Genomic DNA, 26,690 nt, shown 5'->3' with positions numbered 1-26,690 from the left:
AAGAGCCACCAAGATGTACCATGACTTATGGGAGGTCTATAGGTGGAATGGGATGTAGAAGAATGTCATAGAATTTGTGGCTAAGTGTCCTAATGGTCAACAAGTGTAATGTGAACATCAAAAGCTGGGATTTGTCCCCAATATATCAATATTCCTACTTGGAAGTTGGAAGATGTTAATATGGACTTCCTTGTTGGGTTACCCCATACACGGTGACAACATTACTCGATTTGGGTTATTTTGGATCGAATAACAAAATCAGCTCATTTCATTCACGCCAAGGTTTCTTATTCTACAAAAGACTATGCTAAGTTGTACTTGAGGGAGTAGTTGAGTGCCCTTATCCATTATCTTCGATCGTGGTACCTAATTCACTTCTCAGTTTTGGAAATCTTTCCAAAATGGGCTTGGTACTCGTGTTAAGCTTAGTACGACCTTTTATCCACAAACCGATGGGCAAGTGGAGCATACTATCCAAACTTTGGAAGATATGTTAAGAGCTTATATAATTGACTTAAAGGGTAATTGGGATGATCATTTGTCTTTTATTGAATTTGCGTACAATAATAGCTATCACTCAAGCATTGGTATGGCTCCATTGGAGGCTCTATATGGTAGGAGGTGTAGATCTCCTATAGGTTGGTTTGAAGTGGGTGAATTTTCTTTGTTAGGCCCCCAAAAGTATACATGAGGCTATGGATTAAGTTCGGCTTATTAGAAAAAGGTTGAAAATAGCTCAAAGTTGACAAAAATCCTATGTTGATGTTAGAAAAAAAGATCTTGAGTTTGATGTATATGATTGTGTCTGTTTGAAGATTTCATCCATGAAGGTTTTAATGAGATATGGAAAGAAATGGAAACTTAGTCCCCGTTATGTGGGATCATATCAGATTTTGAGGCGTATTGGTAAAGTTGCTTATGATCTTGATTTACCTAATAACTTGGCATTGGTGCTTCCGATTTTCCATGTGTCCTTGTTGAAGAAATGTGTTGGTGATCCGACATCTATAGTCACATTCGAGATTCTTGGTATAAAGGATAATCTATCTTATGAAGAAGTTCTGGTTGAGATTTCCGATCGGCAAGTTCGAAAGTTGAGAAACAAATAATCCAAGCTCTACCCACAAGTATGATCACCTCTACTGCCGGATCCTACACTTGGGGAAAATGTAGCCAAAAGTAGGCGTTAGTACAAAATGCACCAAGTATGGTAGCCATGCATGAAAACACTTGAAACATGCAAAAAGGGCCATTTCATTTAAAAGGATGCACTTTACCAAGTTTAAACATCATATAGATATAGTTTGGAAAGCATAAGTCAAAAAATCATCTTCAAGGCAACTAACATCACCTTTAAAACCTTGAACACTTACAATATACTTCTTCAAGCATGCCTTAGTTCATTATAAAACTTCTTGTTAGTGTGGGAAATAAGCCTTAACCAACATGAGACCATGTGAGCTTTAACATGGAATCCGGTGACTCACCCGTAAAGGGTTTGTCTACTTGCCTCAGATAGAACCGGTAATTTTAGCTTAGGTGGATCCACTAGCTAAATATCCTACGGGGGCACGTAGTTTATGGGATACGGAGATTGTTACTAGAAACCTAGCCTGTCTATGGGAGAGCTTCCATCTCAAGAGATTGCTTCTAGAAACCCGGCCTTACTACGTGAGAACTTCCATCTCATACAATATCCACTCGATGCTAAGAATTAAATTCCCACGAACTAGTTAATTCATTATTAACATCATTACTCATGAAAGGGTGCCCTTGGCCTACCGATTCAAGTTAAATCATTAGGATACCTCTTTAATTATTCATGAAAGAGTGCCATTGGCCTACCGATTCAAGTTAGTTCATTAGAATAGCTCTTGAAAGGGTGCCATTGGCCTACCGATTCAAGGTACATCATTTCTTTTACTCTTTAAACCATGTATGAGCAACTATCACCATCCATGATCACTTTTACTCTTAGATTCAGTTAGGTGAGAAAAGCCTTTCAACCTTAGAACCTTCATTATGTTAGAAAACCTTTCACATCAAGTTCATTATGAATTCATGAGAATAACCTTTCTATCAGCCCACAACAACAACATAATCATTGATACTATACTCTCAAAGCATCATTAAGACAATTATAAAGACTTCATAGAAAATGCATAATCTCATACTTTAGCTCTTGAGGTTCAAAAGTCACTTTCAATCAACATATCTATCACTAAGTATTAGACATGGATATCAATATAATTCATGTGATTCTATCACCTCATGCATTAATTTATAAAATTCCTCTTTCATCAACAAAGACCCATATCATATCATCAACTGTGAGAATTATGGGGATTTCATGTGTTCATGGGGATACATCATAAAAACTCATAGGAAATCGTCAATTCATGCTTAATATAACTCAATTCAACCATTAAAATCAAGTTTGAAAGGAACCCAAGACTTTGGAGTCAAACCCTAACTTTTGGGGATTTCTTTCTTTTGAAATTGAAGATTTTGAGAGAACTCCATGGATGAAAACTACCTTACCTTAATTATAAAGCCCAAAGAAATTTATGTGTAAAATCTTGCTCTTCAAACCCTAGCTCAAATCTCCTCCTTCTTCTTCTTCTTCAAGGTTCTAGAGGGAGAATATTTTGAGAGGGTGACCTTTGGGGAATTGATTTGGGTTTTGGAAAATATGACTTAATTGGGTGAGTTTAAGAGTTAAGATGACTTATATAAGGACCCTAGACTTAGGCAAAACAACCTCATTTTAATCAAACTTCAACCAGAAAGTCCCAAAGTGCCCCTAAGCTCAACCGGCCAGACTGACCCACGAGACCACGTTGACTGGCCGTGGATGGACCTACGGTCCATCTTGGTCAAACGTGGTCTAAGTTTAGAGAATTTGGAACTTGAGCCATGGACCTATGGAGCCCAACCACGGGGTGTGGGTCCTGGCAGTGGTTACTACCTTAGGCAAATTTTCAAGGTGCTCATCTACAAGGCCCACCTACGGGGCATGTATTCAACCACGTGCATGGTTATCCCTCGTGGGTGACACCTGGAAGTCTTGAAAATTTTCTAAGCTCCCTTTTTCGGATACGGGGCATTACAATATCTCCCCCTTGGGAACATTCATCCTCGAATGAGATTTAAACTAATTCTAAAAGAGTAGGAGAGAAACTAACAACCCAACCTAATCAACACAATGCATACAAACGAGGAGGAACTATCAACTCCAACTTAGGACACACTCAAAACATCACAAGAGGGGTGAACTAATTCTATCAATCAACTATGCATGCAATGCACATAAACAAGGAGGAAACATCAACTCTAAACTAAACATACTCAAATGCAACACAAGGAAGTAGGAACTACATCTATCAACCCATTATGCATGAAATTTTAACATTTCTCATGTTCTTAGGAGAAATTACTTTCTCCAAACTAAAAGCATGTTCAACACAATCTTATTGATCCTTTATGCAATTTACTCTCCAAAAAGCATATATATATATATATAAAGCATGATCATCAATTCATCTCATGAGACATATAGGCAACTCATACTCAATGCACAACAACATGAGGAAAATCATTCATATAAACTCATTTTCTTTCTAAACATAAGCTTCTCATGAACATGCATAACATAGGGAAATCATGGAAAACTCATATATAACACATGACTCCCAATACAAGGAAAACTCAAAAAGGAACTCATCATCTAAAGCTAGAATTGGAGTAGAAAGAAAGAAATGAGGATAATGGGACATCATATCGGCCTTGGTCTCCCAAGTAGCACCCTCAACTAAACGATTCCTCCACTACACTTTTACGGAAGCAACCTTTATAGTTCCCAACTTCTTAATTTGTCGGTCTAAAATCTCAACTGAAACTTCCTCATAAGAAAGACTTTCATTATCTCTCAACCTTTCTAGGGACACTAAGGATGCCAGATCTCCATCGCACTTCTCAAGCATAGAGACATGGAAAATCGGGTATATCGATGTCAACTCATTAGGCTATTCAAGTTCAAAAGCAACCTTAGCAACACGTCTCAAGGTCTCATATGGGTCTACAAAGCAGGGACTAAGCTTACTTCTAAAACCTCATTACACCCTTCATGGGTGAGAATTTAAATTAAACCCAAGTCATGAACACTAGGAACACTCTAACGACCTTGCTATCTAAGCAGACCATCTCCCCCTTGAGAGGAAGCCTCTACTAATTTCTTAAGTACCGCTTCTTTCAAGTCAACCAAAATCAGATCAAATTGTTTCTTAGATTTCACACTCATCACTTCATAAGATTCTGACCAATTGTGAACCAAACACCACCCTTGGTGGAGTCCACTAATCGAACACCTACTCGGTCCAACCTATGAACATTTCAAATCAATTTTTTTCCTTTCTTCACTTATAATAGCCATACTACCCATAGAAAATTGACTAAGAGAATTTGCTACACCATTATCTCAATTGGGGTGATAAAGAACACTCATGTCAAGATCTCTCAATAACTCTAGCCACCTCCCTTGGCTAAGATTCAAATCCTTTTGACTAAACACTTATTGCAAGCTCTTGTGATCAGTAAACACTTCTACTTGTATTCCATATAAATAATGTCTCCATTTCTTTAAAGCAAAAACAATCACCTCCAACTCAAGATCATGTGTAGGACAATTCTTCTCATGGACTTTAAGTTGCCTTGAAGCATATGTAATTACCTTACCATTTTGCGTAAGCACATCTCCCAACCCAACTCTAGAGGTATCGCAATAAAGCACAAAACCATCCGTCCTCTTAAGATCTTGCTCAATTCCTTTGCTTGACACAATATGACCAAGGAAAGCTGCGGACCTTAACCAAAATTCACTCTTACTAATCTTTGCATAAAGTTGTTAGTCCTTAAGAACTTGCAACACAATTATCAAATGGTCCACATGTTGATTCTCACTCCTTGAATAGATCAAAATATCATCAATAAACACAATCATAAACATGTCTAGGTATTGCCTAAACACTCTATTCATCAAGTCCATAAACATCACCGAGCATTGGTCAACCCAAACGACATAACTAAAACTTGTAATAACCATACCGGGTTCCAAAAACTGTTCTTTGAAATATCATCCCATCTCACCCAAAATTGTTGACAACCCGATCGAATATAAATCTTAGAGAAATAACTAGCCCCTTGAAGTTGGTCAACACACAAAATGTATTCTCTCACCATAACTAGGTGGTAAAAGCAACCTTTAGCAATCATCCTTCTAACCTTCTTATAAGGAACAACTAACCTCTAGGCATAGAACTTTCCCCTTCCATTCTAGGATAGGCTCATTTGGGAACTAAAGTGTGACTACACCAGTTCTACAATCAATAGAAACATAACAAGAATGAAACCAACCCATACCAAGAATAACATCAAAGCCTAGCACATCAAATACATCAAGTCACAAAAGATCAAGCTACAGCAAAATCTAATAAAGCATAAAAAATATACTGGTGATCGCATCCGGAGGACACTTTTGTTCACCTCTAGCCGGAGCGCATAGAACCTATTTTGCCTTTGAGTATTTGCACCCGACTCACTAGGAGGAGCTTTCTTATCCTCTCTTCCCATAGCCTTAAGTTTTGGGCAATCCCTAATCTTGTGACAACTATTACCACAACCATAATAACCATCCATGTCGACTACGCACCTACCATAGTACTTCCTTCCACACTTAGTGCAAGTAGGCTTAAGCAACAAAGATTCACTATTACTCCCTTTTTTAGGCTTAGGGTTAGACACCCTCTCTTGGTTATACCTATGAGCATTATGAAGATTTCATCCATGAAGGTTGAAATGAGATTTGGAAAGAAATGGAAACCTAGTCCCCGTTATGTGGGCTCATATTAGATTTTGAGGCGTATTGGTAAAGTTGCTTATGAACTTGATTTACCTAATAACATGGTATCGGTACTTCTGGTTTTTCATGTCTCCTTGTTGAAGAAATGTGTTGGTGATCCGACATCTATAGTAACATTTGATATTCTTGGTATAAAGAATAATCATTCTTATGAAGAAGTTCCGGTTGAGATTTTAGATCGGCAAGTTCAAAAGTTGAGAAACAAAAAATTTGCTTCATTAAAGGTTCTTTGGAAGAATCAATTAGTTGAGGGTGCTACTTGGTAGGCCGAGGCCGATATGATGTCATGCTATCCTCATATTTTTTCCTCCTTTTCGAATCTATCTTGAGGAATTCAGTTGCTCATGGTTTACTCTTTTGGTTTCTTGCGTCTTAGATATTCCCATTATTCCTCATTCATGCATGTTCATGAAAATATTAAATTATGAGGAAATGATTAGCTTGATTGATTTCTTCATGTTTATGTAAAGTATAAGTTGCGTATAGACCTCATGAAATGACGTTTTGAACATGCTTTAGGTGGTAGTTGATGTTTCCTCCTCAGATATGTGCATTTATGTGATTTGAATTCATGTTGGGTTGTTAGATCTAGTTCCTAATCTCATTACGATGTTTTTAGTTCCATTCAAGGACAAATATTTCCAAGGACAAGATATTGTAACACTTCGAATTTGAAAAAAAGGAAAAATGCAAGTTTTCTTGAACTGGTGTCTACACCGATGGAGCAACCAATGGATCGTAGGTTTACTTATGGGTTATAGGCTGGAACCATATGTGGAAAGCTAAATAATTTTAGAATGTCAAGTCCTAGTACTCTTTTTATATTTCACCAGGATGATCGGTCGTTCAATATACGAGTCATAGGTAGGTATCATAGGTGAGTCCCAGACTTGGTTAAATTTTCAGGGTCAAAGTTGGGACCTATGGCTGGAATGTATGGTCTATAAGTGGACCAACGGACCATGCATAGCAATCGTTATTGGGGGTCCCAAAATTTAGTCCTAGAACCCCACCGACGATAAGACAAGACAGTCTGTAGTTGGGCCTACAGACCGTAAGTCCAACCATTAGTGAAGGTCCTACAGTTATTTTTAAGGGATTTTGAGTCTTTTTCCTTATCATTTTAACACAATATTATGTCATTTTGTCTGCTACCCTAAGCCCTATATAAACATTTTTACCCCCAAATTACCCAATCGAGCTCATTCTCCTAATTTCTCAAAGTTGATCAAAGTTCTTCCCCAAATATTTTTCTCTCTAAAAGGAAGAAGAAGAAGAAGAAGAAGAAGAGCTAGTGTTCCATTCAAGTCTCAATTCCCACCATAGCTTTTTGGCTTTGAAATCCAAGGTATGGTAGTATTCACCTCTGGAGTTCTTTCCTCAACAGGATTTCTAAAATCCCCAATTTTGTAAAGCTAGATTCCCCAATGAAATTAGGGTTTTATTCAATTGTCATGGATTCCTTTCAATGTTAATTCAATTGATTTTTTTATGCCTTTTTCATCATGAATTGAAGTAATTGCATGTCTTTCAGTTGAATCCCCATGAATCTATGTATCACCCATGATTTCTATACTATGATGATGTGATGTGGATTTTGAACTATGAAAGATGAATTTATGAAGATATGCATATTTCTTTATGAAATTGATGTAAATGATTTAAGGTTTCTTTGAGAGTAAAGCATCAATGTTGTTGTTATTGTTGTAGTTATTGTGAAAGGATTTCACACATACTACTCAAACATGATTGTGAAAGGATTTTATCACATAAAGTATTTATAAGGTTGAAATTCTTTCTCACCTAAGATGAATCAAGTTTAAGGAGCTATTCTAATAAATTCTAGCTTGGATTGGCTACTTGATGTGCCTTCCATGGATGATAAGACAAGTGGCAATTACCCATATCCCTTAATGGTAAGACAAGTTAAGACTAATGACTTTTCCGTGGGATTTATGCTTAGCACCAAGTGGACAAGTGGTGATTACCCATGTCCCATAACTATGTGCCATCGTAGGTTTGTCGTAATAGACATTAGCTAGTTGATCCACTAAAGCTAAAAGTTTATGGTTCTTACCTTGACAAGTAAGGACATCTCTTTTTGGTGTGGCATAGACACTGGACTCCATGTTATAGCTCACATGGTCTATATGTCGGTTAATGGCTACTTCCCACAATAATGAACTAAGGTTACTTCTAGAAGTATCTCACATGTGTTTTAAAGATAATTTAACTTACATTAACCCTGATCACAATTATGTTTTCTAACCTATTATCTTATGGATTAGCTCGTCATTGTATGTCATGTAAAGCCCTTTTAACATGATTCCATAACTCTTATGCATTGCTATCATACTTGGTACATTTTATGTACTAACACATACGCTTGCCTACATTGTTTTCCCCAAATGTAGGGTTTGATGCTCCTATTCCGCATATTGTTGGCTAGTTGATACCTTTGTAGCTTTTGACGATTTGTTAGTCCACATGTTCTGAGGATCGAGACTCTTTGTTTCTTTATGTATTTCATTTCGGATGTTATATGTGATGTATGGGTTACGTCTCAATCACTCTTTTGATGTAATAGTTGACTTGAGACTTATGTTAGACTTTCTCTACTATTTGTCAAACTCTTATTATATTAAGCTATCTTTTGAATTCTTTAAATTCTTTTATCTTGTATGATGCATGCTAAGTGACTTGTGTAAGGCCTCTCGGGGTCCTATACGCCATGTCACTTCTATGGTGTACTTTGGATCGTGACACTTTTTTTTTCTTTTTGGTTAATTTTGGATATAGATTTTTGTTAAAAATTAAATAATTTTTAAAATTTTAAAATTATTGAATTTTTGTGGTGCTGACATACGTCACTTTTAACTTCTCCTATTATATATTGATAGATATCTATACAACGGCCCCACTCTTATATTTCTATTACTTCCACGTTGTTTTGTTTAATTATATTATCGCTTACCATTTTCGATTTCGACTTGCCTACTGCGGGGTTTATGGTAGGAGTCATCATAAAGCGATTTCGGAATTTGTCGTAATATTAATTATAAAAAGATATTTTTGATATTCTCATATGGTTAGTCTAATTTTTTTCCAAATAAACAATGAACCTCGGTCAAACATCACTATATTTGAATAATTAAAATTGGCTTAAGTTATTCAGTTTTCTTTTATAAAAAAATAATTTTCTTTTAAATGAATTATTCTCTTAAGTTAGTCAAATATGTGTTAGTTAAAAACTAGGTAACAACGTGTTTGTGAACATTATTTAATTGCTTAAAACCTTCTTAAAGGTATTATTAGAACCCTTACTCAAATAATTGAGTAAAGAATATTTTGTTACATTTTTTCAATAAAAAAGTTTATTAATTAATTTCTATTTCACAAATTAAGTGACGACTTTTTAAATTCAAAAACCAGTCATGTCAAAGTCCATATTCAAAATTAGAATATATATATGTCCAGGTCATGTTACTCTTTGATATAATGGAGCTCACCTGCGAATGCAACCACCTGACCCTACCTACTCATCACGAATGTGACTCCAAATGCAACTTGGTCGCAATAGGACCTTCTTTGCGAATATGATGGATCTCTGACAAATGATAAGGCCAGATAAATTCCTTCTCTGCAAACACGAAGAAGAAACTGGCCTGCACCAGACACCAACAATATAGAATACATCCAAATTCTCAAAACAGACCCTCCGAACTCGTTTGAAACCTCATGAACACAAACCAATAATGACAATCAATCATAAAACACATTCTGAACTTGTTGAAATCATATATAAAATCAGCTATATGATATTTTCTTAATAAGTACTATTTTAATATGATATGTGATGCTCTTTCGGTCCAACTCGGTTAAAAATATTTGGTTAAACTTACTTTATGTTGGTGAAATAAAAAGTTTTTGCAAAAGAATAGTAAATGCCAGTGTCCCCCAAATAGAAGCCAAAAGAAAAGAAACCCCACAAGAAAAATACAACTCAATAAGGTGCAACCAACACAAGAATATCAAGTGTACAAATAAATCAAATAGAAAACAACAAGTTGAATCAAAGGAACGAGGGAAGACACCAATCTTAAGCGGATTCACATCACAGGTCCAAGAAGTTAGGATAAAGAATCTTTGATTAAATAAATTAAGATTGGTGTCTTCTCTCGTTCCACAACAACCATCAGAATCTTAAGTGGATTCACATCAGAATCACCAGATCTGGACGCATCCATTCCAGCACCATCGAACAAGACACACTTAGAAAAGCTCAATCAAGAACAAAGAAAAAAATATCTAGAAACAGAAAAATAAACATCAAAACATAAGGTCAGTTACAAGAGTTTTCCAAATAGACCATAGTCTTTTCTTTCTATGTTATTTACTTTATTGCAAGACTTGGCACTAGACCAACTAACCTTATTTTTTATTAAAAAAATGCTATAACTCTTTTTGTATCTTATATAAATCTAATGACTATGCGTTTCTACACTGTATTTCTCATTTTTGGGTGAAACATGTAAAAATAAAATCAACAAAATTCTCATTTTTCTCTTCCAAATAATTATTCTAAGAATGAGAACATGTACGGGTCAATACTATCAAATAGGCAAAGTCATAGGAGTAATAAGGATTACAATAATTTGAGAGGTTCTGATTAAATACAGTAATTTTAGGGGTATTTAGTCAAACAAAAAATATCATGATGAGGATTAAATTTTACTTCGGATATGTGATTTATGAACATAAATTTTAATAATCGATAGAAGAGTTCTAATACAAACTAATTAATTCTCCAGCAACACCAACAATCGATTTTTTCTGATGCAACATATGATGCTGATTCAACAAATGTTCATCAATTGCCTACGCCTTTAGCTTCGACTAGAAGATGTCAACCATGGCCCCCTAGGAATGATTGAGGTTTGTGATATGAAAACTCTCACTAGGTTCACGGATCATCTTACAAAAAATTATAAAATTGTCTAATTGAGTATTCTTGAAATGAAAATGAATTCTTCCTCATTTTTTCTGAGACGAGCCTAGATCCTAGATGGAATTTTTACATCACAATGCCTCAAATGATTCCTTGAGTCCTATGGTTGACGTCTGTTATTCGCAGTTGGAGAAGAGCGCAATTGAGGACCGTTTGTCGAATCAACGTGTGACGTTGTTGTAGAGAAAATTAACCTATTATTTATGTTGATGTGGAATATGTTAGTTGATAGTAGAACCCTATTGTTTTTCCTTACTTGATAATAACTCAAACAGATTCTTTTTTGTTTTTTTTTTGGGAGAAAGGGAGGGGGGGTGGGGGGTTAACCGAAGCACTCTAGAATTAACTCCTTGTTTGTGCCACTATTACTTGGTTTGAAGAAACGTTGTAGACATTAAATTTTGTTGGAATCTACAAGCCGTGTTCAATTAGAGTTGGGACTCTACAAGGTGTGTTCAATTTCAATTAGAATTCTTGGAAGCTACTCAACCCTAAACACCAGTTCATACCTATATAAAGGATACTATATTCCCTTGAAAAGGCATCTCAAATATTCCACAAATTCATGCAATATTCATAAAGAGATCAAATCCAAATCATCCTAGTTCTGGAAATATGCCACAAACGACCCTCAAATCATGGATAAATCTTAGGAGAGTAGAATCAAAGGAGGAACAGATTTGTACCCATATTATTTTATCAATAAATTATTTTTGTTTCCTCAGATTTTATTTATGGTTGATTTATTTTTCATATGTTTAAAATTTGTTGCAAACAAACATGTTTATTTTAAAACACATGCATTGGTACATCAATATACCATGTTGCCCATTCTATCTCTGCATTTTGTTATTTCCATATTCATCATCCTAGGGAGAGGATGAAGAGTGCATATATAAAGGAAAAAAAATAGAAGTGATAGGGAGAATTGGGTTTGGAGACAATTAAGCTTTACTTCAGGTTTTGAACATATTTGAAATAAACAAATAAACAAAAATAGAAAACATATATTCTTATACATTCATAATTTGAATAAAAGTTTTCTCTAAACCCAACTCCCCCTTTCTCTTCAACTTTTTTCACATTATATATAAACTCCTCCTCCTCCTCTCTTTAAAATGATGACGATGAAAGTAACAAAAATGAAGGGACAAAATGGGCAACATGGTATGTTGATGTACCAATGCATTTGTTGTGAAAGAAACTTTTCTTCAAACCAATGCATAGTAGCTCATACAATGAGTCACTTCAGGGCTGACTTGGTTAAACGAAGCCCCAAAGAAAAGTGTTTGTACTATTTTTTTCATTATAGATAGCAATAGAAAGGTTCTACTACCAACTAATTAATTCCCAGCAACAACAACAAAAGATTTTACTATAGCAACATTTGTCATTGATTCAACAAATTTTCATCAATTGCCTTCATCTCAACTTCTTCTAGCAGATTTCAACTATGGCCCCTTAGGATTGATTCAAGGCTTTGTTATATAAAAACTCTAGCTAGGCTGAAGACTAGTAGTACTGAAGATGAGGAATGTCATTTTGAATCTTCTTGAGATGAATATGATTTCTTCATCATTGATAAGATGAGATTCGTTTGACAAATCCTGAATTGATACCTCAGGGGCTATGGTCAACATTTGCTAATCAAAGTTGGAGACTGGCAATTGATGAACATTTGTTCAATTGGCATCTGATGTTGTTGTAGAAAAACCTATTGTTGATGTTGCTGAGAAATTGGTGAGTTAGTAGTAGAAATCTATTGCTATTGTTGGCTTGGAAATAACATAAATACTTTCCTTTGTTGTTTTTCTATAACAACCATTCTTGAACTGATTCCTTATATGTGCCTCTATTCATTGGCTTTAAGAAAAGATTTATTTACAACATATGCATTGGTACATTAACATACCATGTTTCCTATTTCATCCTAACATTTTTGTTACTTCAATGTTGATCATCTTATAGAGAGAATGAGGGATATACATATAAAGAGAAAAAATTAGAAAAGGCAGGGGAATTGGGTTTGAAGACATTTCAACTTTTATTCAGAGTTTGGATGTAATAAAAATTATGATGATTGTTTTGCTTTATTTCTTTATTTGGCACTAGTGTATATATTTTATTTCTCAAAAAAAGGAAATTGGATAGAATAAATGACTTATCCGAACTTACTAAATTTTAGTTATTATCATGATATTTAGTTTGTGAGAATATCCCTAAACTTAGTGTGTTTTATTCAAAACCCCTTAAATTAGTAAAATATTACTTACCTCTGTGACTTTGGCTATTTGATAATCATTACTCCTACCTGATATCATCTTTAGAGAGTGAGATACACTCACATATATTTTTTATTCATGTGAAATTTTTTATGATAATCTATTTATTAAAATTTGTACATTACTTTCGATATAAAAAACTCTACTAGAACTTGACTTTTTTAGGGAAAAGAAGTATTTAGATAAAAATAATGGGACTTTGGAAAATTTTATTTTACATATTTTTGCCCAAAAATAAGAAATACATTCTTGAAACAGATAGTCATATCTATATAAGATAAACTAATATTTATACAGTTGTTACCTCTTTAATTTACAATAATTTTTATTTCACTTAAAATAAAGGAGGTTTAACCAACTATTATAGATGAACAGATTGTTTAGAACAAAGAGGGGACAATCATGATGTACCAAGTCACTTAATCTACTTTTCAGGCAGTATCAAACAAGCATTAACAATTGAAATATGACAAGACAACTTACATCTTTATCTCCACATATATGATAAGTTAGGGAGGTCAAATATGAAGAAGTAACAAGGTTATAAAACCATTTAGCATTTATGAAGATTAGTTGAGACCCTTTTTTAAATGAGCTATCATTTCAAATTCATAGATCTTTTATCTACAAGTCATATATAACTATATTAATCAGAAGTACTCCCAAATAATTTTTAAAAAAAATTCAGCAAACGAAAAGAAATAGGAATGGATGGCTCTTCCATTCCATTGATATAAATCTAACTAGAAATATTGATTAAAAAACATGTGTATCAATTATAACATGAAAGAAGTAAAATTTCGGATGAAGTCTATCTTAATATAGTTAAATTTAAACTCATAAGAAGATCTTCTTATCATGACATACGGAATCTAATGAGGAAGGATATTAGCTCTTCAAATCATGCTACAACATTCATATATCAATGAATACATTAGTTTAAGTAGACAAAAATAAGAAAACTGCAAACTTCTCAAAGCTAAGACAAAAAACAAAATGAAACTTTTCTAAAATTTAAACTAAGCACAAACAACTAGACAAAAATAGAAATGCAAAACTGAAACTCATATATAGAAATAAATCTATTTGAAGAACAAAAATAAAAAAGAAATTTATGCAGAGAAAAACATGAATGCAAAATTAAAACTCAAATACAAAAATGAATCTATTCTAAGCATTATAAACTAAAATAAAATAACATAAGACAAGAGACAATTACCTCTTGCATAGCAGGAACTGGGACGGCGACCTGAAATCCTTCTTCCAGCTTCGTCCACAAACAAAATTAGAAAATCTCAAATTTCTTAGGACGAACCTTCGTGGGTTTGTTTCACAAAAGAGCACTGCTCTTACACCTAAGAATTCCTAAATTTCCCCCCTTTTATTCGATGCATAGGATGGCTATTATATATTTGATTTTGGGGGGAAATCATGCCCAAAACGATGTGGGACTTGGGAGTTTTTGAATGGGAAAATTACGTAGAGAATATATTATAAGACCAAAATTACCACAAACACATCTACTTTAGATATTTACATATAATATCAGATTAATTCCTAAATACACTTGAGTACAAATAAATAGATATATACAATTAATTATTTATAGCTATCCCTAGTATTAGCACACAATCTTTTAATTTTGTCATAACAATTTGAATTATTGATTGTATACAATATCGAATTTTATTATTATTATTATTGATTGTATTATTTTTTTTATTAAAATTGATAATTTGATATTAACGTACAATGTTTGAATATTTTCATAGGTTCTCATTAATTTTTAATCAAATGATTTTTTAGTAATGTTTTCATTATCTTTAAATTAAATAGATTCTCTCTTTGGTGTTAAGGTTTTACGAATTATATTATGGGTGTCAATCCTCCACGTTCTTTTGTGTACTTAAAGCTCACTGACTCCTCTTGAATTAAGCCATCCTCGAGCCAAAGGCAAGGAAAGTAAATTTGTGTGGTCCAAAGTATCAATATTAGCATGTAACAACAATAACAATAAAAAAAACACTTTAAGTAGTAGTGGAAGACCCAAACACTAGTCCAAGCGAACATAAACTAGTCTTGAGCCTAAGATCCAGTTCGTCTCACTATTATTGGGGCAAGATCCACATTATTTTATTATGTTTTTTGGTTTGAATTCTTCTCACTAAATTTTTAATTTTAATCAAGATGAATTCCCTTGGAAAAGTTTAATTTTTTATATGAATATTTACTCTTCATATATTTTCTTACTATGAATGTTAATTATAAATAATTATTTTTGATATTTTCATATGGTTAGTCTACCTTTTTTCAGAATAATTAATGAACCATGGTTAAATCTCACTATCTTTTTGTGGATAACAAAGTTCTGTTAAATTTAAATCTGTAAAGAATTTAGAATTTATTAAATTCAAGATATATTAGTCCAAATAAATAATATGGATAAGTACGATTTGATTGATTTTTAAAGTCCACTAAGTAAGGATTTAATTAAATCTAAATTTCGTTGGGCTAGCCTGTCAAATTGGATAGCAAATGACAAGCCTACGTTGCCAAAGTCCAAGTTGTCATCTCATTCTACAAGTCAAATTTGGTGTTACATATTAAATGATATAGCAGACCAAGTAAAGCGAAGGAGCCAATAGGATTATTCCACGTATCAAATGATATGACATGCCTAGCCAAATCAACGACAAATAAAAATGTGTCACATGAGTACAAGTGACATGTTTTGACCAATCAAATATCATCATGTCACTTAAATCAGATTGGTCTGAGGAAGCATGTCCTCATCACGACTCCTCCATTCTATAACAAGGTCCACATCGTTAAGAAAAGACACCAGAATTTCAACAAGTAGCGAAAGAGAGCTTGTGGATCAAACACCGTAGATTTCTCTATAACCTACAAGTTCAAGCATTCAAGCACTCAAGTTCAAGAAACAACTCAAGACCAGGAAAACCAGATTCAAGAACAAGCTCAAATGCACTTGAATTAATGTACAAGTAAAGAACAAGTTCATCAAGATTCAAGATCAATCTCGAGTCCCTTGAAGACAAGTACAATCAAGAACAAGTCAATCAAGATTAAATATCAAGGTCAAAAGTGTCATGACCCGAAATCCCACGTCATGATGGAACCTACTAACATTCCCCTAGTAGATAAGGCAAACCCATAACTAGGAACCAGAAGCAATGGGCTATCATACGGAAGAGGAGAATTCAGAGAATAAAGAACAAATAGAGAAACAAAAAGATAAAGAAAGAGAAGCAAGATATACATATAACACCCCATGACCTGGTATTAGTCGATAGTCCAATAACTAATTACAACATGAGTACAAGGCTAATACAAATATATACATAATTATCTCCAAATACAAAATAAAGATTGGTCCAGTAAAAATAAAGGGAGATTGGCAACTCCAAACGTTAGGAGCTCTCCTCAGGTTTTCGAGAAATAGTTGCTATGCATGAGGTACACGTCAATGGTGAGAACTCATACTATGATCTACAGGGTGCAGACATGTAATATGAGTTCCATCAAGCGGTACTCAGTAGGCATATGCTGACTAACTTTATGGTGGAGGGAATATGTTAAGTGTAGACCTATCAGTTCACTTTCTTTGACTTGGACCCAATTTTACTCTATCTTTTTTGAAAAGTATGTTCCTTGTAGTTTGCGAGAAAGTAGACGTAATGAGTTCACCATTATAGAGCAGGGGAGTTTGTTTTTCATATAATATGAGACTTGTTTACACTCTTTATCCATGTATTATTTGCAACTACTTTCCATAGAAGATGAGAAAACACCAGATACTTCTTTTTACATACACATTTTTTTGAAATCTTTTTATTTAAAGCATCCGTCCAATGGATGATTTGTTAAGGGACTAACTATGGAACTCCAGCTTGCAACTCTATATATTGTAACTTATAATATGTCATTTTAGGAAGTGGTTGAGCATGCTATGAATGTACAAGGTGTGAAGCAACATTTTTATCCTAAGTCTCCAGAAAAGAAGGTCATCAAGGGTGGTGGTTTCAATAGGTCCTTTTCTAAGGGGCTAGTTCCCTTGGCACTAATTTCTTAAGAGGTATTCTAGATGCCCAATTCAAGTAGCTATGCTGGTATCATCTGTAGGGTCCATCTTGGACCACACAAGAATCATCAAGATAGCGAGGATATTCAACCACTTTTACTTCAAGATAGAGGCCAACTTTAGACTGAGTCTATTAAGAGTGTGGTAAGCCAGAGCACATTCATAAATGATGTCCTAGATTTAGATAGACTAGAAATATTGTTCTACAACCAAATTTTCAATATATTGTTCTAGAAGATAAAGAAGAGAGCCATTTAGTAGGATTCGTCCTCATCTTGGGTTAGGTGGACACACAATCGGTAGGGGTAGCACTCACCACGCTAGCGGAGATGCTTAGGAAGGTAGAGGTAGAACTCAGCCGAGTAGAGAAAGTACCTAGACTGGTAAAAATTGATAGGGAAAAGTTGATTGTTTATGTTTTATCAAGTAAACATAAAGTGACTGGCGTAAAGATCATAAGTACCCTTCTTGTTTATGACCGAATGGATACTTGCTCTTGTTTTTATCTTGGTTCCGCCTTTTCTTATGTATATTCTTACTTTATTGTTAGTATGGATATGATTTATTAGTCTCTTGATGTTCCTATTCATGTTCCTACTCTAGTGGAAGATTCTATGATCTACATACGGTCTACAATTCTTGTTAGGTGACTTTTATAGGTTATTAAACTTGGGTTGATATAGTGATCCTAGATATAATAGATTGTGATGTTATTTTGGGGATAAGTTGGTTGAATCCATATCATTCTATCATAGACTATCATACTAAAATTGTCTGTATCTCCATTCTTGGTGTGTTTAGATTAGAGTGGAAGGTATTTTAGAATCCTTCTCCTAAAAAGATCATATCCTATATTTGTGTAAATAAGTTAGTATAGAGAGGATATTTAGCATTTGTGGATCATCTTTGATATACAAGTGTAGAGGTATCTTTTATTGGGTATGTTCGAGTGGTATGTAATGTATTAGAGGTGTTTCTCACTAACTTTCTTGATATACCAACAAATTAGGATATTGATTTTTCCATTGATTGAGTTGAGAGAGTTGAAAGATTAGTTGTGAGACTTGTTCAGTAAGGTGTTTATTTGAATAAGTTCATCTCCTTGGGGTGCTTTCGTTCTATTTGTGAAGAAGAAAGATAGGAGTATGTGTGTATTGACTATTATTAGTTGAACAAGGTCACTATTTGAAACAAGTATCCCCTTTTGTGCATATATGACTTCTTTGATTAGTTTTAAGGTGCGTCAATCTTCTCTAAGATTGAATTGAGGCCCATGTATGAACAACTTAAGATTCAGGCTAAAAATATTGGTGAAACTGCCTTTCGGACCTTATATGCACATTGTGCATTTTTGGTTATACTTTTCAGACCTACTAATGCTCCTATCACTTTTATGAGCTTGATGAATAGTGTTTTCAAACCCTATTTATATTTATTCATTATTTTATTCATGACATCTTGATATTTTCTAAGAGAAAGGAGAGGCATCAAAATCGCCTTAGGATTGTTTTGGGGTTGCTAAACTGAAGCGGTTGTTTGCTAAATTTTTTAGGTGTGAATTTTGGTTGTCTATAGTGTACTTCTTAGGGCATATGGTTTCTAAATAGTGAGTGATGGTTGATCTGCATAAGATAAAAATAGTTAAGAATTGGACTAGGACCACTTCAGTCTTAGAGATTCACACTTTTGTGGGGTTAGTCGATTATTACCATCGGTTTGTGAAGGGGTTTGTTTCTATTTCCTCTAGGTTGACCCGTTTGACTCATAAGGAGGTTTCATTCGAATGGTCTAATAAATGTGAGGAGAGATTCCAAATGCTCAAGAATTTGCTGACCACAAAAGCTATTCTAGCTTTTCCCATGAAAGGTAAATATTTTGTAGTTTACTGTGATGCTTTATGTTCTAATTTGGGTGTTTTTAAGGTGTAGGATAAGCTAGTTTCTCTCTATATATAAGTGACTTGACAAGCACCTCTCGGGTGCCTTGCCATCTTACCAGCCAGGGCTTGTTTTGGTATTTCCCAGTTTTTTTATGGTTTAACTTTTTTGTACTTCATTGTTACATGGATGTACCTTTACTTTACGGACAAAAAAGTCATACTATTTCAATTATTTACAGTCTTATCTTTTGAATGCTTCTAGACAATTTATGGGCCCACTTGCATTGTGCTCCATACACGTGTGATTGACGCCTTTTAAAGACTCTCTCTTTTCACTTGTGGGGCCGACTTTACACTTAATGTAAAAACATTCGGTTTATACTAAGCATTTAATTAAAAAATGATTAGCATCAACTATCAAGACGTGAAAAAACGGATTCTTATTTTCTTTCAAATNGGGTTTGTTTCTATTTCCTCTAGGTTGACCCGTTTGACTCATAAGGAGGTTTCATTCGAATGGTCTAATAAATGTGAGGAGAGATTCCAAATGCTCAAGAATTTGCTGACCACAAAAGCTATTCTAGCTTTTCCCATGAAAGGTAAATATTTTGTAGTTTACTGTGATGCTTTATGTTCTAATTTGGGTGTTTATATGGTGTAGGATAAGCTAGTTTCTCTATATATATAAGTGACTTGACAAGCACCACTAGGGTGTCTTGCCAGCTTATCGACCAGGGCTTGTTTTGGTATTTCATAATTATTTTATGGTTTAACTTCTTTGTACTTCATTGTTACATGGATGTACCTTTACTTTACGGAAAAAAAAGTCATACTATTTTCAATTATTTACAGTCTATCTAGTAAATAAATACCACCATGTGTTCGGTTACGATCCTTCATGTGTATTTTTAAAAAAAAAAAAAAAGAGGTCTTGTGTGCAGCTATGCTCCTAGGCAAATCATTTTCTGTAAGCTTAGTAACTAATACAAAATTGTTTTTATCCAAAATTAATTTTAGCCAAACATGAGATAATATAGCGACCGTACTAGAACCATAGGACACGGGGGTTGCCTCACACCTTCCCCTGGTTAGTAGAATTCCTTACCCAATATAATGTTTCCTAAACCAAAAAATAAAGGGTCATTTCCTTTTTAATTAGGAATTTATAATGTGACTTGGAACACCCAAAAACTCAATTCCAAGTGGCAATTCCCAAAAAAATAAAATTTTCTTTTACTTTTATTTTTCAAAAAAAATAAAAAAAAACCCCCGTCACATCCCGAATAAAGGTAAAGAACTGGTGTGACAAATAGTACTCCCTCCGTCTCATTTTATGTGAGACTGTTTGACTCGGTACAGAGTTTAAAAGAGAAATGAAGACTTTTAAAACTTGTGGTCTAAAATGAATGATAGAAATTTGTGTGCTATAAATCATTTCATTAAGGGTAAAATGGACATTTTAAAGTAATTTTTTTATATAATATATAAATGTTTCATTCTTTTTGGGACTAACTAAAAAGAATGGTAAGTCATAGAAATTGGAAAAGAGGGAGTAATTTTTATTTATTTTTGTTGAAAATTAGGTTATTCTTTTCTTTTTATATTTTATTTTTAATTATTAATGTTAAATAGTACATTCAAATGTCACATGCTTGAGTGTATTACACACACTTTATATGTCACAACCCGAGGCTACACCCTCGACATGGCCGGTACTCGAGAACCATTACTGGTCCCCAAGCGAACCCTCATCCACTACAAGCGGAAGACTAATTCAATCATACATAAACATCAAATGGAAAGAAACGTTTAAAAATAGCTTACTAAATCTCAAAACATTGTTGAATATACTAAGTATGTATCGTAAGTTTAAATAAAACATTTGAAAACTAAAAGACTCTCCAAAATCGTCTATCGATGAAGGCTCTACTATATATAAATTAGTAATGGGACAAGACCCATGACTACTCAAAATGTTACTAATAATAACTCATAAAACTAGAGTCCTCCGAAAGAAAGAAGATCTTGCTCAAAAGCTGGCAAGCAGACAAAGTGAACTCAATGGACTCATTTTGAGGATCCTAAGAACCCTTATATGCATCATTAAAAGATGCAAGTCGAATGACATCAGTACATTAAATGTACGAGTATGTAATATAGTTGAATAACAAATAACTGAATGAAAGGACTGCAATAGATAAAGATATATACTCAACTAAATATAAAGAAATAAAGGAGTGAAATCACTAAAACTTTACAAAAAATACTAACCCATCTCTAAACTCAACATATTAAGTGATATAATAAAAAAACACTTTAAACTCTATTTGGGAGATTCTCTAACTGACAACCATCACTATGAGCTATGTGATGATACAATATCTCACCCACGCTGCCAAAAATCTCCTATACCTTGCCGGGGTATAAAACACCTCAAATAAGAGGATCCTCTAAGCTCTGCCTAAAGGCACCTAGAATTCATCTAAAAAATATTAATATGTACCCATGTTGGCATACATGGTTTATGAGAATGTGAGTTGTCTGAACTCATCCACATATCGGTGCTTAATACTACTCCCAATAATATATAATCATGCTCAATGGTTCAAAACATACTCTTCCATTGGTTTGAGATAATTGCTCAAACTATCCTCTTAAAAGAGGTAACTGCTCTGAAATATCTCTGAACTCATTGACTCATTTAGAAATCAAAGTTTCTCTTTCTCAATGTAAAAACTAATACCTTTGGGAATACTTAGTTTCCTTATACTCTTACTCAATTCATATTATAAAACTCTTTCACAAAAATATATCCAAAGCATATTGTGATATGATCATTGATGACTCGGGAAATCATACTGCATAAACATTGATGGTATATCTAGATACCGTACTTCTTAAACATTGATGGCATACTCGACTGTTATACTAATCATGGTTTAAAAAAACTCTTTCTCAAATTCATCTTTACTTCCTCAAAAACTCAGTTTTAAACTCAAGTGTTAACTTTAAAAAGCTTTTCAAGATTTACAGCTCAAAATAAGGTTCATGCTGAATTATAGACATGAATAATCAACTCAAGGATCTCAATAACAATATAGAAACTCAATACTCAGAACTTAAGGACTCAAGAAATCATAACTCAATGATACTTCTCATCTCAAGAATACTCAATTCATAAGGTTCATGCTGAAATCTAAACATGAACGAATCTACTCAAGAATCTTAATGCGTAACATACAACAATTCAATAATTAGGAATAGAATTTCAAAAAGAATGAGGAACTTAAGAACTCAAAATCAACTCATCTCTAGAATACTCAATGTCGCACCCTATTTCGAACAAGCCGAAACAGGTCACAACATAGTACGACTGTCACTCTATTTTTTTTTGAAAAAATAAATTGTTTTGTTTTAGAGTCGCCACCTAAATTTTAAGGAAAATATTAGGAAAATCATTTTTAAATATGTAAAAGTAGACTCTGTTTGATTTTGCAAAACCAGTGTGATTCTAAGTAAGGGTTTTGATTACTCGAGGGGAATGTGTTAAGCATCCCTCAGAGCCTATCTGAAGATAGTCCTTAAACTCAATTTAGGAAAATATGATTAGGAAAACTTGTTTATTTATTTACTTTTAATAATTAAATGATAAGTTAATTAGTTAGTTTGAGAAAAGAGTAAAATACACGGTACAACATATATATGTCTTATAAATAGATTTAATAGTAGTATTTTATCATATTGTAAAAATAAATAAATGTACTTAAATGTATAATAAATTCATATGTAAAAAAAATAGTTGTATCATAATAAAATTATCCTAAAAATATTTAGATGTTGAATTTGCAAAAATCTGACGTCTTATTAAGACGTGAAAAATAAGATAGTAGTTGGGTGGTAAATATGTAGTAATATGTGATGTGTAATTTGAATGAAAATATATAAAATAGAATTTCCTAAAAAGTAAAATAAATAAATAATAATTATACTAAATGTTAAAATATTAGATAGAGTTTGTGATCTAAAATTATGTTTGTATAAAGTATAGTATATACATGTAATTTATTTTATTTTATTTTTAAAAAAAAAACATGTGAATGTTTATTATTCTATTTACATGTAGAGATAAGTTGACATTTGTAAAAGTGAGATGTAGTAAAATGATATGTATATTCAAGTGTAGGAATTTATAAATTCTATAAAAAAAAAAAAAAAATAACATTTGTAAAAGTGGTAGTAGAGTATATATAACCAAATAATAGGTCATGTGTAGAGAATAATTAATCTAAAATATAAAATTTATACCCTTATGTGTATGAAATATATATGTATGTACCTTGTATTTGCAACCTGTTGGCATATTTAAAATTTTGAAATAGCATGTTAGGAGATTAGAGTTTAGAAATATTTCATTCAAAAGTAAGAATAGACATAATATTTTATAAAGGGGATGATAAAAAAATAGGCCAACTTTCCTAAAAGAATATATTTTGAAAGGGTGATTATTTTAGCCTTATATATCGTTAAAGGTGATTATTTAAAATAAAAAAAAAACTAATTTCAAATTCATTTGGAAATCCTAACTTATGAGTTTTATTTTTTCCTAGTTAAACACCTAAATGAATATTATTTCACCCTTTTGAACTTCATTTAGACATCTTTTAAAACTATAAGCCCTTCTTTTCAACTTAAGAAGCCTAAAAGAATGTTATAAGTAAAAATGCTAACCTATTTTTTAAGAAAATATCTTTGTATCATTTGTTCTAAAGGTATCTCAACTAATTTCCTAAACGAATAATATTAGTTCATGTAAAACAAGCTTCAAAATAAAAGACAAGCAATATATCAAAACTTGTAAGTAAAGGTTAGCCAATATATCCAAATAATATAATTAAGACTCGAAAAGAAGAAGACTAAGAAATATTGGACTCCTAATTTGCGAGGCTCCAAGCGTTGCAATGATCCTAATTTGTTGTTGGCCTAATATCTTAGGCCAATAACGAGTTCCAAAGTAGAAACTCCAGCTCTCTGGTTGTACATGAAATATGAGAAGATAAAAGGAAACAAATTAGAAAACATAAGAAGAGAATAATAAGTGATTAGGAATAACCATAATCATGTCAGCAAAGCAATTATAAACATAAGTCATAAAGTTTAGCAACAACATCAAATACAAGTAAGCAATAAATGAATGATGAGCCAAATATTTCACGTGATGAAAAAAATTAACTACATTTAAGAGAGAACATCTAACCTCTCCTATCCTCTCTAAGGAGGTTGAATTGCATCTCCCTTAATCTTTTAGCAAAAACAACCATAACTTAGTGACTAGGAATATGCTATCAAATAACATTCAACTAACAAGAAAGAGTATACAACCTTTGATCACACCAAGAAAGAGCTCGAAGCAGATTCATCAAAGACAAAACAAGTTCAAAACTCAATTTGATTTAAGCAATTTTTCATAAGAAAGGGCAAAGAAGAGAACAGGGAGATATAAAAATGACTTTACACCAAAATAAGTTGTCAAATTATAATGGGAATCTAAAGACAGAAAATTAATGGTTTAGGATGCATAAGAGTTGTGATACAAGCTCTCATTTATCCTAGCCTAGCTCTTTGGAGAATGCTAAAGGGCAACACCAAACGTAAGCTATTTCTCATTCAAACAAGTCCTCGAATGACATTGAGAACCAATGGGTCAGTTAGTTGGCAAATCACACTAACAAGTTTGCGAAATAGGCAAGCAAGGATGACGTTTCCACAAGGACGGACTCTCGTCATATAAAAAAAGGGTGGAAACTTTGGAATCTATAGACCTAAATATAACATTTTTTAGATCAGATTCTTGACATGAAAGAGTACATGAGTTGTATCTCGAGTTATGTTCATCNGGGGGGGGGGGGGGGGGGGGGAGGGGGGCAACGAAAATAGAAGTCAACAGTCACATAGTATGTATTTCAAAAATTGGAAAAGAAAATGATATATTAGGTAATTAGGAGCACCTATCGATTTGGGAATTTGGTTTAAAAAAAAAAGTACTATTGCACATTCACATGTTAGGACAAACCCAATGCTCAACACTCAAGGAAATGAAAGACTGATTTTAATTATCTGAAGTGTTTTAGCACATAGTAAATGAGAATAACTTTATCTTTTGAAATACAGACGCATGTATCAAAAAAATAATTGTTCTTAAACATTCAAACATCAAGAAGAGGCTAGTATAAACAATGGGAAGACTACAGCCGTAGATTATCAACACAACAGAGAATGAAAACAAAAAACTGAAGCAACTATTAGAATTTAACCGAGATCCGATTCACTGGCTGTAACTAACAATATGACTGAACTTATATTAAAAAAAATCAATCTAGGCTGTTAAGTTTCTTTAAAACCCAAAATATATAATATGATGTACAAACCTATGATCAAAACCCATACTAGATGATTTACAAAACTGTACATTTTGACTATTATAAATACTTATCATGAAGAGACTGAAGTTGGGAGCAAAATCAGAATGAAGTTAAGAAAAACTCAATGGTTCAAAGATAAGCACATACAAGCATATAGCATGCACAATAGATGTTTACGAGTTGTACATGATTTATATTCGCAAAGAACTGTAAGCAAATAGATTTAACTACTAACATACGAAGATGCAAAATCTAAAATACATAAATTGGTTTTGTTGAAACTGAAGTCGAAACAAGAAAGTTAAATGCTGAAAAATGGAGGACAGGAGATTACAGACTCTTAACACACATCTTAGAACATGGTATCTTCTTTTCCAGATAGATAGGATGGCAAGCCCCTTTTAAAAAAAAGATAATGATCAAAACTTTGATAACACAATTATTTCAACTCAACTGAAGAAGTATAAAATAATTTACCAAAATAGAAAGACAAAGAAGATCTTATCGTATTAGTCATATCAGCATGTATTGAGAAGAAACACACTCGAAAGAACGCATTTGAACTTTAGATTAAACTAAAGAGACCATAGTCTGTAACAAGCTAGCGCACCAAGTCTATTAGCAACTTAGTGACCATGTCTATTATTAATATATGTCAATACGAATGAACTTTGGATTATGCACACAAAAGCCAGGGGTAATGCAATTTAAGCACACAAAGAGCTTAAGCAAAGATGCAACTTCTAAGACGATAAGTGAATGAATTCGAATTGAAGGAGAAATGAGCATGCTAAAAAAAATCATACAAGAGAGAGATCAATTTGATGTAACTCAAATAAAAAAAAACTAAACTTCACACTTAATGTAGCATAGTAAGATGAAATGGTAGCCACAACCTCAACTTATTTTATTTTTTGCTTTGAAAATATCCAGTAAGAGATAACAATTGTGTCATTTCCATTTTTTTTTTATAAAAGTTAGTAATAGCTCTACGAATATGGAAACGGCTATTGATTAAAAGTAAAGAGGGGGGACAACTATAAAAATTGATCGTAGATTCAGCAAGAAAGAAATTCAATGCTT

Source organism: Solanum stenotomum, chromosome 4, assembly GCF_019186545.1.
Source record: "Solanum stenotomum isolate F172 chromosome 4, ASM1918654v1, whole genome shotgun sequence".
Classification (NCBI taxonomy): Eukaryota; Viridiplantae; Streptophyta; class Magnoliopsida; order Solanales; family Solanaceae; genus Solanum; species Solanum stenotomum.
The sequence above is the reverse complement of the archived record's forward strand: the minus strand, read 5'-3'. Positions refer to the sequence as shown.